Raw genomic sequence first — 18339 nt, forward strand, 5'->3', positions numbered from 1 at the left:
AAGCGCAATTTTGAGGTTTTCTCCCTTATTATTTAATTGATATCATTACTCAATAATGACCTGAAACTATATGCCAAACTGATCACACTAAGGCTGATAAACATACTTCCACAGCTAATACATATGGATCAATCCGGATTTACAAAAGGACGTCAAACCACTGACGCGACTAGGCACCCAATTAATATAATCCACCATGCAAATCTGAAAGGAACACCTTCTTTGCTCCTGGCTTTGGATGCAGAGAAGGCGTTCGATCTGACACATTGGGGATATCTTGCCAGGGTATTGAAGAAGTTTGGATTCCAAGGCACCATATTTTCTGCAATTATGACATTATATTCCAAGCCCTCTGCCCAGGTTTACACCTTGGGGGCACTTTCCACTCCATTTAATATCACAAATGGAACTCTCCGGGGTGCCAACTTTCACCGTTAATTTTCAACCTTCTCATGTAACCTCGGGCGAGTTACATAGGCAACCACCCTCAAATTACAGGACATAGGTTTAACAACTCAGCACACACCATCAGTCTATTTGCTGACAATGAACTGTTGCTATATGGAAGTCACCTTCTGCATATGTTATTAACTGATGTGGACATTATTATTGGAAATGATTGGTTATAATTTTTTGATTATATTAAATTATTGTCTATAATTGTAAAAATGTTTAATTATTGCTTTTTGGCGCAGCTTTTTTCCTTTTTTCTTGAATTTCTCTGTGTGTGTATCCCACTTTTAGTTACAGCCTTTTGCTTCATTTATTTATTTATTCATTTTTTAATTGTACTTTTTGTCTAGCGCAGTTTATTTTCTATAGATTAAGAAGTATTCTGAATATTGACTCCAGCTAGACACATTGATAAAAACAACCCCCCAATGGGGTGGTGTTTGATAGGACACAGAAGGGACAACATGGAGCTGTTAGGACTGAGTTCACTGGTGACACTGTGGTGCTCTGGGCTGATTGCTGCAGTTTCAGGGTCCATTCACACAGGGACAACTCAGATCCGACTTCAGGTCGCCCCTAGTCGCCTCAGGTCAGACAACATGTAAAAATCAATGTAAGTGAATGAGAGCCGTCTTAATGCACGTCTAATGCAGTCACTCCGACTTCAGAAAAGGTTCATGTACTACTTTTGAATAAATTTGGCATGGGTTCCCCCTCCAAGAGCATACCAGGCCCTTAGGTCTGGTATGGATTTTAAGGGAAACCCCCCTACGCTGAATAAATGGCGTGGGGGTCCCCCCCAGATCCATACCAGACCCTTATCTGAGCACGCTACCCGGCCGGCCAGGAAAGGGGGTGGGGATGAGCGAGCGCCCCCCCCCCGAGCCGTACCAGGCCGTGCGCCCTCAACATGGGGGGTGCCTTGGGGAAGCTGGGGTGCGCGGCCCCCCCACCCCAAAGCACCTTGTCCCCATGTTGATGAGGACCAGGCCCTCTTCCCGACAACCCTGGCTGTTGGTTGTCGGGGTCTGCGGGCGGGGGGACTTATCGGAATCCGGCAGCCCACTTTAATAAGGGGGCCCCCAGATCCTGGCCCCCCACCCTATGTGAATGAGTATGGGGTACAATGTACCCCTACCCATTCACCTGTAAAAAAAAAAGTAAAAAAAAACACAACACACAAGGGTTAAAATAGTTTATTGCACAGCTCCAGGGGTCTTTTGTCCGTATTCGGGGGTCTTCTCTCCAGACTCCTCCGCTATCTTCTGCTAGCTCTTTTGCTAGTGGAGGAGCCCAGCTTTCTTCTTCGCCGCCGCCCTCTTCTTCCAACTTCCGGCCGGGTAGCGTGCTCGGATAAGGGTCTGGTATGGATCTGGGGGGACCCCCACGCCGTTTTTTTTGGCATAGGGGGTTACCCTTAGAATCCATACCAGACCTAAGGGCCTGGTATGCTCTCGGAGTGGGAACCCACGCCAATTTTTTTTCATAAATTTGGCGTGGAGTTACCTCTTGAGAGCTGATAATTATGTGAGAGTCGCCTCCGTATAGACGGAGATCCGACTTGGAGGCGACCTCCATTGAAATCAATGGGTACCAGTCGCCTACAAGTCGGATTGAAGTAGTACAGGAACCTTTTCTGAAGTCGGAGCGACTTCAGTAGTGTGCATTAAGACGGCTCTCATTCACTTACATTGATTTTCACATGTTGTCCGACCTGAGGCGACTAGGGGCGACCTGAAGTCGAATCTGAGTCGCCCCTGTGTGAACTGGCTCTCAGTGTCCAGCCAGTAGGTTTCAGTGATCAGATCCACCTGGTTTCAGCTGCTAGGTGGCTTAATAAGTGTAAAAAGATATCCGTGAACATTCTGTAAAATAGCCAGCAGCTGAACACCATAACCCAGATATCAGGGACAAAGAAAAATGTTTAAATAAAAGTGCAGCACTAGGGTTAAAAGTGCAATTCATGCAAATCACACAACACATGTGATGTACATACATCCAAATATGCTATAATAAAGTGCAATTGTGCACTAATTGGTACAGTTTGAAATTAAATAAATCATAACATATGTGCAATATAATATCAGAAGTGCAAAGATCGTGCAAACAAAAAGGGAAAGAAAAGTTTATTATGCAGCTGATTTTCATTAGAAGAAGTCCCATGAAGAGGGGGTGTATTGGAAATTATGATCAAGTGCTTGGCAGTATGATATCCATCACCATAGATAAAATGAAGGCTTACCAGAAAGCCAGTGAATTATTCAGGGAGGTCACAAAGCGCTTTGTTGGATCTGTGATCCACAGAAACGATGTCCTGACATCTCTCCACAGAAGCCTCAGAAAATATACACCAGGAATTTCACAGCTAATCAGGGCGTGGTAAAAGCCTCAGAGCCGGAGTATATAGAGAGACAAAAGACTCCACATAGTATAATAATTGTCTCTTCTTTGGAGTTTGCATATACACATGATAGCAAAAAGTTAAAGCTGAGAACATTTCTCAATCCAAACACTTCTTTAAAATCTTTAACATCACCTATCACATATGCACAGTAGCGTGTGTACATGTCCGTTGCGAAGATCGTTTTTAAAAAAATGACATCATCAGGGGTACATACACATGCCTCTATTGGCACTATAAATGCTCCAATTGGCAGACAAGGGAGCACAGCCATTGGTTAAAATATTTACTTAAGGACAATCATTAATAGACAGGACTCAGCCTGTGATAAGTGAAGTCAAAAATATTGACCTATGCAGTCATTGGTGAAATTATGTGTCCATCATCCTAGATGAACAGATCCTAGACAGCAATACAAGAGGCACTAGAATATACTGCACCATCTTGTGGAGCAAAATATAATCTCACATGAATGAAATTAAATCAATCATGCAGGCTCACTGTAAAATAAATAAAATGCATTCATTCCAAGGGGAACAAGTTGTAATGTGTGGTGGACGGAACATCAATTATTATTAATAAAACAGTTGATGTCCAACTCCACATTCAAACCACAAGGCACATGAGAACCCAATTTATATATCCAGTTAGTCTCAGCTCTGGAGATATTCTGCTTGCCATTGCTCCCACGCCAGTGAGGAACATACTTCACAAGGGCACCTAATAAGGTACACAAAACACTTGGTTCTAAATAAAATGAAGGACTTAATAGGGTAAGTGACTTCTATACCCACCAAAGTAAATTCAGTATTCTTCCTCCCTCAATGTGTGTTGATTCTGCAGGCTTGTCACTTCCCACAGAGATAGTAACCCTTCAGATAACCAAAAAGGTGGGTCCGATATGGGGAATTAGGGACATTGGGCGCTACAGTATTCCTACAGTATTCCTTAGGTTAGATGCCCCTCTGAAAATGACCCTTCGATGATCTGATGCTAGAAGACCAAAGACTGGGTCATTCTTGATGACTGGCCAGTTCTCTTGATAATCCTCTTAATTGGCCAATGATGACTCAAATATGTGGTAAAAAAGGCTAGACCAAAATCATCCACATTCTCACCTTGATGGGGGTTATCGCTTTACAGTATTCTGATATATTCCTATTGCCAACCTCCAATATGAGGGAGTCTAAAGCCTTGTCATCATACCCTTTGGCAAAGAACCGGGTTTTCAAAACAGAAGCCACCTTCAGATAATCGTCTAAGTTGGTGCAATTGCGTTTTAAATGCAAGAACTGGCATTTGGGTACTGCTGTCAGCCATGGTAGATGATAGCAGGAATTTAGTGGAATCTATCCATTTCTGTCGGTTTGCTTTAAAAAGGTAGAGGTAACAATTTTTCCTTCTTGTATCGATATTTTTAAGTCTAAGAAATTAATCTCTATAGAGCTTACCTCATGGCTAGGCTCATGTTACTCTATTCCTCTACCTCAGAACCAACATCAGAATCGAGTAATGTCTGAGCATTCCTCAATAAGCAAGTGGCTGACACTGTGTTCAAATAATTCAGCTGACTCCTCCATCCATGATGCTGGGGCTATGGCCGGAGTAGCTGTGGACAACAAGGCAGAATAAGCCACTCGTGCAGCTGCGGTTGACTGTGCACTAGTGTCAGCTTGGGTCATAGAGGATGAGAAGGGTGAGGATGGTTTGGTAAGCCCATCCACCACCTCCTCTGCATGCTGTGGCTGGATAGCATGGGCAACATCACTAAACGGAGACAAATGTGCCCTGCCTGAGTACGAACCACATCCACCATTGCCTATGGACGCAGCCACTACTGGCCCCTTCATAGGGGCAGTCAGGTGCAAGGCTTCATCCAATTAGGGCCATAGAATCCACTGTGCAGCACACCATGCATTGTGGGGCACTCGGCAGGGTGAACACCCCCCCCCCTGCAAAATCAGGTGTTTGCAGAGCAAAACAGGAGACAAACAGGTGATGTTCGGGTCAAACTTTTGCTTTTTGCTTGGCCCTAACCATTCACTACTCAAAGAAACTAAAATCATAAAAACATAGTTCTGGAAAATACAGTATTATTTCCCTATCTGCAATGTTCAGATGTTCCCAGATGTAGGCAGAGGCACATATACTATTTGTTCATGTAGTGCAGCTGCACAAGGACCTTCTGGAAATTAGTAATCACTTTTACTAAATGTTAGTTATATAGGTGCTGAGACTCCTCACACTGTCACAAGGACTTGGACACAGCTCACTTCTCTCTATCAGTCATTTGTTAGACAGTAAATAAGTATTTCTTTATGGACAGCAGATAACTGGTGCGACTCAAAATTTGTCCTTGCAAAGGGGTCCCTTGGCGACTTGGTCTGACACTGGATACACCATACAACATCTGGTCATCAAAACAAACATGAGCACCTCTAAACAGTAGTACAGTGCTACTATGGTAACACTGTATTACTCTGGTCTCTGTATGTAAAAGAAAGTAGAACAAGTATGGTATATAAAAGGAAAGAAAGAAAAAAGAAAAAAAAATGTTTAAAAAAGAAAAAAGAAAAAAAAAAGACTTGTTTTTTTTTTTTTACATAATATCACCAGTCTGTGTCCCTGATCATTGCCACACCAGTTATATGATGACACTGTACTGCATTGGTGACAGTTTGTAAAAAAAATCTGCCTCTTACTAAATATCTTGCGCTGTCTACTTTCCAAAAAGGGGTCACTTGGGGGATACTGTCATGCCTTTTTTACGAGCCTCAAGAAATGAGATGTCAGTAGATCAAGATTGATCGATTTTCACATAATGTGTATATATATATATATATATATATATATATATACTGTGTGTATGTACCATAGTTTGTGGACTCTATAACTTTACTACAGACTAAATAATATACAATGATTTGGGTTATTTTCACCAAACAAATGTAGCAGTATACATTTTGCCCTAAATGTATGAAGAAAGATTATTTATGTGCAACATTTTATAACATAAATGAAAAAAAAAATAGTTTTTCTATTTTTAAAATTTTAACTTTTTTTAGTTTAATTAGCAAAAAAAAAACAAAATAGTTGTGATTAAATACCACAGAAATACATCTCTATTTGTGTGAAAAAAATTATAACATTTTATACGAGTACAGTGTTGCATGACAATGCAACTGTCAGTCAAAGTGTGACAGCGTGATAAGAGATGAAAAAAGGGGGTAAATGTGCCCTGTATTGAAGTGGTTATATAGATTTGTTTAGTTAAATAAAATATTTTTTTCTTGTTACTTTCTGTATCATAAGACATAGGATGAACCCGTGCTATAGAAAAAAAAAAAAAAAAAACTTGTATTTCCTTATTGTGTGTCATCCTATTGAGATTTGTTTTTGATAAAATGGCTGAAGAAACGGTAATAGAATGGCCTACAGCATATAGCAGCCTTCTTGGTGGTGGCAGTCAAGTGAATGAGATGTGGCAGCAATTTTACCACCTTCACTTTTTCAATTTTGTTATATAGGTAGAATTCCATTTGTAGATGGTAAACATTTTAATGCCCATATCTTGTCCATTTACGCTACTCTTGTGTATAATTTATTTTTTGTTGTGCATCAGAACTTAAAATGCGACAAATTATGGTGAATGGAATGAGAAAAAGAGGCAATTTAAATTCATTTCAACGGCCTGCTGTCTCTGTTGTGCCATTTTATGTTACTGTGATTGTTCATTTTTATCTTTGAAACACAAAATATACATGTGTTAACCATACAAGGATTACAATTACACTATTACCAGTTCACTGATATTTGTGTGAGAATTTCACAAAAGACAAAATGCAGTACATACATAATCTTTTGTAAAAAGCTAGAAAATATGCCAATATATTTGTTAACTCAGTTATCTGATGCAGGTTATTTTTTTACTTCATAATCCTGTCAAGGCTTTGTTTGCAGAGTCAAATACACAGAAATACATTTAATAATGCTAAAAAACACATTAAAAATACACTATTCCTTTAAAAAAATCTGCTTGGGGGGTCCTTTAAAACTGTCTGTCAAGTGGGGAATTTCTACCATGTAAACAAAATAATGTAAAAAACATTACATTTACAAAGGGAAAAAAAAGCCATTTAAAATGGCTTAAAGGATAAGTTTACCTTTTGAAAATAAAAATAAATAAATAAAGAAATGCATATTTTTTTTTTGCAGGTAATCGTGGGTGCAATGTCCCGCTTCTGCAGACTGTCAGGATAGCTGTCTGCTTGACCAGGCTGTTTTTTTGGGATACGGCACTGTGTTGCATTAACTGACAATTGCATGGCCGTGCGATGTTGTACCAAAATAAATTTGATGTCCTTTTTTTCCCCACAAATAGAGCTTTCTTCTGGTGGTATTTGACCACCTCTGCGGTTTTTATTTTTTGAGCTATAAACAAAAAAAAAACTGACAAGTTAAAAAATATATTTTTTTTATGTTCTGTTATAAAACATACCCAATAAAAAAAACATAAAATATCAAATTTCCTCATAAGTTTAGGCCAAAATGTATTTGGTAAAAAAAATCCCAACAAGCATACATTGGTTGGTTTGTAGTTATAGTGTCTACAAGCTATGGGATAGATTTAGGGACACTTTTTTTTATTTTTTCTATTTTTTATTTAATTTTTTACTAGTAATGGTGACAATCAGCAATTTTTTAGCAGACTACAACATTGTGGCAGACAAATATGACACTAAATTACACTTTTTGGGGACCAGTGCCACCAATACAGTGATCAGCGCTAAAAAAAATGCACTGTCACCTTATAAATGACTCTGGAATGGAAGGGGTTAAAATCAGAAGCGATCAAAGGTTAAATGTGTTCCTTATGAGTGTTTTGATAACTGTGGGGGATGTGCCTTGATGTGTTTAGCAGAAACACAAAATCTCGATTTTCCTCTCTGGCAGAATGGCAGTCTACCTTGTTTACATAGGCAGACCGCTGTTCTGCCTCTCTACGAATGATCGCCGGGTTCCCAGTGGACATTGCATCCACCGGACCCACTGATTAACTCGCACTGTGTCCAATAACAGCAGGAGCGGGGCACGCGTGCTCCAGAGCAGGTATGCGATTTTGTGCTTGAGAGCCTTAAGCAGGTAATTGGAAATGGAACGCTGTACTCAAATTAGGTTTATATCTTTTTTTTCACACAGATAGAGCTTTCTTTTGGTGGTGTTTGATCACCACTGGTTTTTGTATTTTTTGCTATATAAATGAAAAAACAAATCAATATTTTCTACTTTCTGTTGTAAAATATATCCAATAAAATCACATCTTTATAAATTTAGGCCACAATTTACTCTGTTGTGTGGCTTTGGTTAAAAAAAAAAAAAAATAAAAAATCCCAATAAGTGTATATGAATTGGTTTGTGTGAAAGTTATAGTGTCTACAAACTATGGGATATATATTTTAAAATTGGTCAATCCTGATGTACTGATTTCTCATTTCTTGAGGCAGTAAACTACCAGGACAGCAACCAAATGACCCCTTTTTTGAAAGTAGACAGTCTGAGGCATTTAGTAAAAAGCATGATGAAGTTGTAATTTTTTTTGTCACAATTTTTTAGAAAATTATGAAATTAAATAAAATGTGTTTTTTGTGATTTTTTTTAAATTACATAATGTCACTAGTGCAGTACAGCATCATATGGCTGGTGTGGCAGTAATCAAGGATACAGACTTATGACAGCATGCAAAAAAAGAACCATTTTTAACAAATTTTTACATTTTGTTTTTATTCAATTCTTTAGACTTTTTTTGTCTAAAGATTACTTTGGGACAATTACAGGTCACAACAGTAAGCATGTTGTTCATGAATAGAAAGCTATTCAAGACGGGTTGCTTATATTGTGAACATGTGATTGCAATGACCACATAGCGATCACAGGATGAGCCTTGCAGCAGCATATACATATATGTGACATTGGGGGGGGGCGTGGCTTGATGGCTGACGCATAACTGGTGAGCTCCGGCGCCCGGGACGACAAGCACCAGAGATTTGAGGTATTCACGCTCATTCCTAGCTATACGCGATGGGGACAGCCTCCCGAACCTCCTCGGCATCTCGGTCCCGCTCCCCGCGCGAGCACACCACCGGACAGAGCCACAATATACCAGAGATGTTCCGTTCACAGAGGGGGAACATGGCGCCGTCCCGCCATGGCCCCTCACAGGCCTCAGTCACACGCGCACACTCCCGCAACGACATTGTGTTATCAGACACCTCCCCAGATGTGACCCCCGCTGTTAACAGTCCTCCGGACCGGTCACACTTAGGAGCTTCCTCGTCTCCTATCAGCATGCATGATCTACGCACGATTGCCTCAGATATTAAGGATACCTTGTCGGCGGCCATTGCTGACCTAGGCCTGGATATCAAAACGCTGTCCGATCGTGTGCACACTATAGAGAAAGTGACTGAATCGCATGAGTCAACCCTTCGTAGATCCACTAGGAAAATTGACAGCCATACATTGCAGCTCAGAGACATGCAGAGACATATGGAGGATTTGGACAATAGGGGGAGGCGTCACAACCTTAGAGTCAGAGGTCTCCCTGAATCCGTTGAGGGCGACTAGATTGCTACCGCGGTCACCTCCATCTTTAATTTGGTGCTGGATAGGCCACCCCAAACTGTCATCGACATGGAAAGGATTCACCGCACCCTCCGGCCCAGAGGCCGCGACACTGATCCCCCGAGGGAGGGATATTGTCTGCTGCTTAACCGATTATCGCCTTAAAGAGGACATACTCAAGGCTGCCAGACTTAAACAACAACTGTTATATGACACAGTACCCATACAAATATTTCAGGACCTCTCTGGCATTACCCTGCAGCACCGCAGAGACTTGAAGCCACTTCTAGATGTACTAAGATCCAGAGGTGTGTTGTATAAATGTAAGTTTCCGTTCTGTCTCACTGCTTCCTATCAGGGACACACAGCACATCTGAAAGTACCGGAAGACTTGCCCAACTTTTGCGCTACACTAGACCTGCCTTTGACCGCAGTTCCAAACTGGTATGCTAACTTTCGCCCCCTAGCAGTCAAATCCCCCAAACTTACCGCGGAACTGATGGATACTCAAGATGGCACCTATCGGAGGAGATGATCCCCGTCTGGTCCCAGAGGAACCTGTCAATCTGGCACGATCGTCAGGGATTATAGCCCATCGTCGTTTCCACGCTCACGGAGAGCGAGAAGAGATTACTGAACCGACATACTTCTATTGACATGCCTGCTAATAAGAGGTAGATGCTGGACTAACATTACTCCTACGGTTACCCGAGATCCTCCCAAACGCTGCCCTGCAGCAGTTTATGACAGGCTATCCTTTTTCCCATCGGTTTAAGGTACTCCGTTAGTTGCCTATCTTCTTTTGAATGCTGTCTTTGCTATATATCAGGTTTATGATAGTAGCTATTAGGCCTGAATATTGTTTGCCACTCTCCGCTATAAGGAGGATTCCTCCTTACTACATCACCCAGACTGCCCCTGGATCTGAACTATGGGCGTTACACCTTACTCTGGTTTCTTACTACGCTTCCACAAGTCATGTTATCCGTTGACTTTGCAACGTTAACAATGAGTGTGTCCGCTGGACTCTGCCAAACTTGACGAGACAGACATATACTATCAGACTTGGCTCTATTCCCACTGCTCGGGGATTGAACGAAGGAAGGGACTATCATATACGTTCGAGGGCCAGGTAAACGATAATACGCTGGTTGGAGGAGCTGAGCGTAACACCGGACTATACCTAACTGTGGCTGATTCTTGAACTGCCTCGACTTGATAGCCTCCACTGGCCAGATATAGAGGGTGATCTTTACATCCTCTGCCTGCCCCGATGCCACATGTGACTCCAATCCTTTGTAGCTCCAGGCTGACACGCTTCGCCCTCCTGCCTCTCACTCCTTGCTAATCTACAACCTGCCATAGAACAACACGCTATTGTCTAGGTTACTCAGGAGGTATTTACACCCAAGATGACATGACTTGTGAATCCTCTGCTTCAAACTGATTAACGGCCATTGTTCTTAGGCATTAGATCACATGGTTTCTCCGCCCCTTGCACGTACAGATGTTTTGGCTGCCATAGAGGAATCGCCTGTTATGGGTAGACTGATCTAACAATTTTATTTCCTTAGCTCAAGCCTACCATCTACAACTCACTGATCTCCATACTTCTGGCGGGTGACTTACAAGGGAACCTGGTAGTTGTGCATGTTGCCTTATGTTTTTATTACGTTATTCCAGGGTCCTACCTGTAGGCTACTTTGTATGATCTGTTTTTTGGTTTCCACAAGATAGAGCATATAGTTTGCAATGATTGGTTGATATAATATCTACATTTATATGCTATATGTTATCCTCTTTTCACATTCTTAGGCCGCGGTTTGGCTAGATTTATAGTGGGTACCTATATAGTTATGCTTTAAGTATTCTGTCATTAGCCAGGATGGCTCTGCCTACCATTCTCTCTGTTCACTTAGTCTTATGTCCATAAGATGACTTATCACTCCCTCACTCGAGGGTGACCCGCAAAGCATACAGTTTAATTACTCATTTTAACTTTCATGCTTCCGGTGGATTTAAGGTTGTTCCTGCTTACTGAGTTTAATCTGTCTATTTAGCTTATTACTTTTACGTGTTAAGAAAACTTACCTCATGCAATACTTGCCCGTCTTATGAGTCCTGGGTGACCGTACTGTCACCACTCACTTTGTACTCTATATTCTATCTTCTACTTTTTGAAAATTTTACTTAGTCCCTCATTGGGTTTTGCCCTTGCCAACCCCACTGTGGGGTGGGTGAGGGGGGTCACACATCGCATCGGTGTGGGGTCCTCTGACCCACTCTATACCACATCTTATACTTTACCACTAGAGACAGTGGTTTTATTCTCATACCCTATATTCCTTAATTAATTCCCCCCCCCTTTTTTTTATTTATTTTATTTTATTTTATTTTATTTTATTTATTTATTTATTTATTTATTTATTTATTTTATTTTTTATTTTCCCCCTTCACCGCCTATCTTCCACCCGCCCTCCCCTTTCTCCCTTTTCCTCCCATGATGGCGGCCCCAGACCCTCCTAATGCTACCTCAATGCATTTAGCACAGAAAACACCTCCTACTAAATGTTACTCACTAAATATTAGAGGCCTAAATACTCCCGAAAAAAGATCCCAACTGTTATACACCCTACACAAGGCCAAAGCTCATATTGCCCTTATTCAGGAGACCCATTTTCGCACTAACGCTATCCCTAAACTTCACAATACTCACTACCCCACAGTATATCATGCGACAAATGATGAAGCTAAATCAAAAGGAGTTTCTATACTAATATCGAAGTCATGCCCCATAACCATTACAGACGTACTTAGAGACCCGAAAGGGCGTTATCTCTTCCTTAAAGGCCATATTTACAATCGACAAATAACTATAGCTAACATTTACGCACCTAATTCTCACCAGGTATCCTTTTTCCGAGAGACTATTTCCCAACTTACATCTTTCCAGAAGGGAGTCATTATAGTAGGTGGAGATTTTAATGTTCCCCTAAATCCTTCCCTCGATACCTCCAATGGTTCCTCATGTATTAATTTCAGGGCACTGAAAGACATAAAATCACAATTCCAACTGCTGTCACTACACGACACTTGGCGCAAGCTTCACCCGTCAGTTAAAGACTTCACTTTCTTTTCGCCCCCCCATAATAAATACTCCCGGATAGACCATTTTTTTCTCACGCAAACAGATGTTGACTGTTTGGAAAAAGCCACAATTGAGCCCTTACTCCTCTCTGATCACAACCCGATCACAATCACCCTTTCGCTATCGCAAAACCCTCCCAGATCAGCCATCTGGAGATTGGATGATTCCTTGCTACTAGATACGGCTAATACCTCCTCAATTGCGATATGTCTTTCTAATTATTTTAAAGAAAATGTTACAGAAGAGTCCCCGCGAGCCACAGTTTGGGCTGCACACAAATGTGTTGTGCGAGGTCTCCTAATATCACTAGCAGCACGCAGAAACAAAATAAAGAAAGCTCATATAGATGAATTGTATAGGCGCATCCACTCTCTGGAAAGGGCTCACAAACGCACCCTTGCCGAATCCTACCTTACCGAGCTCATCTCGGTTCGGGAGGAATTACTGGCAGAGCTTCAAAAAACTTTAAAGCGTAAATTTGCTTTGACCCATAAATTGTTTTACGAATCCGGAAACAAGGCCGGTAAGTTGTTGGCTAAAGCCCTTCAGAAAAAAATGCGCTATACAATATTCACAAAATTGTGACCCCGACCGGAGAGTCGATTGTTGATTTTGATGCTATAGCACAACAGTTTGTGACGTACTTTCATTCACTTTACAATCTACCACATAGACAGCCTGCGGAAGCTGCACAATCCAGACTAGACCTCATAAATGACTTCCTTTCCAAATACTCACCTCCTCCCCTAGACCCCATGGACAGGACTGCTTTAGATGCCCCCCTTTCGATAACAGAAGCCGCCCTTGCCCTTAAACAATTGAAAGCCGGCAAAAGTCCGGGTCCGGATGGGCTATCAGCAGCATATTATAAATCATTTTCTGACATCCTACTTCCACAATTTCTAGAAACATTTAATAATCTTTTTACATCCACCAGACCCAACACAGATCTTCTAGAGGCACACATCACGCTAATTCCCAAACCAGGTAAAGATACCACATTGATCCCCAATTACCGCCCAATCTCGTTACTCAACGTAGACATCAAATTATATGCTAAAATAATAGCTAACAGGATATCGCCCTTACTTTCTGAAGTAATCTCTACTGACCAAGTAGGCTTTGTCCCTGGTAGGGAAGCCAGTGACAATACCATTAACGCCCTAAACATTCACCACTGGTTGACTACCACGAACACAAAGGGATTCTTTCTCTCGTTGGATGCGGAGAAGGCATTTGACAGAGTGGCCTGGGACTATATGGTTCCTGTACTGTTACATCTTGGTTTCCCTCCACGATTATTACAGATGATCAAGCTCCTATATTCTACTCCCACAGCAAGAATACGGGTTAACGGGCGACTGTCGAATGCCTTCTCCATCACTAACGGAACCCGTCAGGGTTGCCCCCTTTCCCCACTCATTTATATACTAACGCTTGAACACCTTCTCCGCATGCCGAGAGACAACACTGATGTAAAAGGGGTGACTATTAAAGGCAAATCCTATAAAGTTGCCGCTTATGCGGATGATATAATGCTTTTTCTTTCAGATCCGGTGGTCACAATCCCAAACCTTATAAAAGACTTGGACCTCTTCCAAACCATATCGAACCTAAAAATAACTTTTGAAAAATCAAAAGCCTTAAACATCATGCTATCGAATCAAGATGTAACCCAATGCCAGCATAACTTTCCCTTTTGCTGGGAACGCCACGCCTTAACATACTTAGGTATACACATCCCATCCGATTTGTCCAAGTTGTACGACCATAATTTTAGCCCCACGCTCCTTAAAATTCAAGAAGACCTCCTGACTTGGCACAAAGACCCATTTTCTTGGTTTGGCAGGATAGCAATCTTAAAAATTAATATCCTTCCTCGATTGTTGTACCTATTACAAGCTATCCCTATAGCACTCCCTAAATTATTTTTCCGAACCTACAAGGATATATGCAGGAAATTCCTTTGGGCTCACCGTCCCCCGAGACTAAACTGGGCCAAACTCATCTTACCTAAATGTGTTGAAGGATTAGGTCTACCTGACATCCATACCTACTATCATGCTAGTATGCTTACTAGAATAGTTGACTGGCACGTACACCATCACCATAAAGCGTGGATTCAGCTGGAACAAGATATGGTTCCATTGCCACTGATCAATCTCCCATGAATCTCCAAACAAGCAATCCCCATAGCGTGTCGGAAACACCCCGTTATAGGCCCAACTGTACACGCTCTCCATTGCACAAATCGAACTCTCCGCCTTGATGGAGCACAGGGTCCCATGACTCCCCTATCCTCGAACCCAGATTTCCCTCCCAACATCACAGGCCGGGGACTTCCCCGACAAGGAACATCATATAGAGCATTCCAATTCCTTGAACATGGGGCTATATTGTCGCATTCACATATGGTGAATAAATTCCCCGAACTTCACTTGACATTTTTCAAGTATCTCCAAATTAGACATTTTCTTAATTCTACAACACTTTTGCATTGGCAAAGGGAACTTACCCCCTTTGAATCATTGTGTAACAGTTCAGAACCTCAAAAACATCTGATCTCAACCATAGCCGTAATGCTAAATTCAGACGTGCGGGCACATACTAGTACAAAACAATTATGGAACACTGACATGTCAACCTCCATGAACAATGATGATTGGGCAAAGATATATGAGCATACTCATAAGGGCACTTTAAATGTATCGGCACAGGAAAACAGGTATAAGATCTACTCCAGATGGTATCGCACTCCAGAGAAAGTACACAGACTCTTTCCTGACGTCCCACCGACCTGCTGGAGATGCAACGCGGCTGTGGGTTCCTTCCTACATGTTTGGTGGGACTGCCCGGTACTTCAACCATTTTGGAAAGCAGTCCATGACCATGTAGCAAAGATCACAACCTATGTCCCGGATTACTCTCCAGCTCAATACCTGCTACACCATACAGCGATTCCACAACGCCATTATAGGAAATCGCTCACCCTACATATGATTAACGCAGCCACGCAATGCATCCCCAGACATTGGAGAACCACTAGAGCTCCAACTATGAGCGAATGGTACCGACAGATTGAAAACACTGAGGAAATGGAAAGACTTATACATCAGGCTCATGATAAACACTCTCGCTTCAATCACACCTGGGCATGTTGGATACAATTTAAATCCTCCATAGATTTTACCAACACTCTCCTGATACCTTCACCACCCACCTAATTTGCTAATGAGATAACTAACTGTGTTACTATGTCTGGGGACCGTCTCCCCTATTCCTCCTTCTCCCCACCCTGGTTCTCTCCTTCACCTTATAATGGGCTTACAATATAATCTTACAATGTGCTTCCATTATAACCCTATCTCAACTTCTATATGCACCGCTCATGTTCTCCAGTTTTGGCAGACGACTGTTCCTCCCCCCTCCCAATCTCTCCCTACCTCCCCTTTTCAGTTGAACTACATAATAGTTATGCATTAGCATTGATACACGACATCCCAGTCACTACCGATAGATGTGTGTTATAGTTAAACCAGGACTCTTCAAGTCTCCTCATAAACCACACGGTTTTTAACCGTCTGTTTTCCCTCGTCCACAGTTAGCTCCCATTAGGGGTGGATGGATATGCGGGAGACTTGATGCAGCCCTGGTGAGTTACTTCTATAAAACCCTGGATTCCAACTGGTTTCTGATGTAACCCTTGATCAGGGTCGCACTATACATACTTTTTACACCTATTAACTTTACTACCCCCGGTAAGAATTTCCACAGCGCCTTAGGTTGCGTGCACTAACACAGCCTTCCTACTCGTCTCACATATTGATTACTGGGCTTTTGTATAATGATAACCTATCTATGGCTCGACCAGAGATTACTTCATACACCTAAGTTTTGCCACAAAACAGCACTTGACTTTATGTGTGTTAGACTATTTGTTGAAATGTTTTATTCTACTGTATGTATAACTTGCTTGTTGTACAAAAAAGAAAAATTTTCAATAAACTTTTCTGAAACAAAAAAATACATATATGTGACAGAGTCTGCCTGTGCCCCCCACCACAGTATTTCTGCAGGACCGGGCACCAAGTACCGTATTTATCAGCATATAACACGTACTTTTTCCCCCTTAAAATCGGGGGAAAGTCGTGGGTGCATGTTATACACCGATCCCCACTGTCTGTGAGCTGAAAAAGACAGATCGCCGTCGAAAAAGACAGAGCCGACTGCTCGGCTGGGCTCGCAGTCCCACCCAGACTGAGCGGGACTGCGAGCAGAGTGGAGCCGAGTACACAGTACAGTCGGCTCGGCCTTTTTCGGCAGCGCTCGCTCCAGAAACAGCAGGGAGGCAGGACTGCGAGCAGAGCCGAGTAGTCAGCTATGTCTTTTTCGTTGGCGCTCGGTCTTTTTCGTTGGCGCTCGCTCGGTCTGTCTCGGCGGCGGGAAATTTAAACATGGGCAAGGCTGCAAACGGTGCTGGGCAAGCTGCAAATGACACTGGGCAAGGCTGCAAACGGCGCTGGGTAAGCTGCAAATGACACTGATCATTCTGCAAGGATGGACAAGGCTGCAGATGCACACTGATAAGGCTGCATTGTTGGGCATTTAAATGTAAGATTTTTTTTTCCTTCAACTTCCCTCCTAAAACTTTTTTCCTTAAAATGCCCTCCTAAACTTGGGGTGCGTGTTATACACCGGTGCGTGTTATATACCGATAAATAAGGTAGTTCAATTTTCCCTGCTAGCTTCCTTTATTTTCTAAATAATGAAATGGGCCCCCAAAAAATTGTTCAAGACTTTCTTCATGTAGGATGAGTGTCTAGTATATATTTGGGGGGGGGGGGGGTCCTCATAACATTATTTACAAAATAAAGTGATATTTCAGGGAATTATGAACTACCGTAGTATTTTTTTTTTCAATATATACCTTTTGCTTTATATGTTAAACAAATGTGTGACCCTTTGGATCTGGTATGTCTTTTAGAGGGTCATATTCCCATACAAAAAGTGGTTCCCCAAAAATACACACTAGACTCTTAGGATCGTTTTTTTTTTTTTTTTTTTTTTTTTTTAGGAGAAACCTTTACAAAAAAAAGAAAAAAAAAAAGATTACACGTCCCCCCAAAGGCAAACAAGCATGCACCCTGGCAGGCCAGGAAAAGGGGAGCAAACCCAACTCCTTAACCCCACATGCTCTGAAAATGTGGGTGGGGCCCATGGTTGTGGGGTATGGGCAAACTTAACAGAAACTGAAAGTCTCTTTTACCAAGTACCAAGCGTGCTATTGCCGATTGATGGCTACAGCACGGTCGCCTAGTTCTGGAACACCTTCATATGACAGCTTCCTGTGATTGCCCCAGCCACGCACCCGCTGCTGGGCCAGGTCAGTGCACTTTGTGATCATAGTTTCCTCTGGACACTGCTGATCACAGATTAAGGTAAAGCAGCAATCAGCGGCTCTTTACCACTTGGCCAGCTTATCACGGAGGTAAATAGATGCCAGTTATCGGCACTCATCTCCTCATGCTGATAGGAGAAGAGAGCCGATAGCCTGCTTCTCTAAAAGGGATATCTACACTGATAATCAGGCCATGGATTATCAGTGTCTGATTATCAGTGCAATCCCTTCAGTGCCCACCACTGCTGCCAATCTTTGTCCACCAGTGCTGACAATCTGTGAGCATCAGTGCATCCTCATCAGTGCCTCCTCATCATA

Source organism: Lithobates pipiens, unplaced genomic scaffold (genome assembly GCF_037356315.1).
Source record: "Lithobates pipiens isolate NorthernLeopardFrog02 unplaced genomic scaffold, aLitPip1_a1.2 Scaffold_13, whole genome shotgun sequence".
Classification (NCBI taxonomy): Eukaryota; Metazoa; Chordata; class Amphibia; order Anura; family Ranidae; genus Lithobates; species Lithobates pipiens.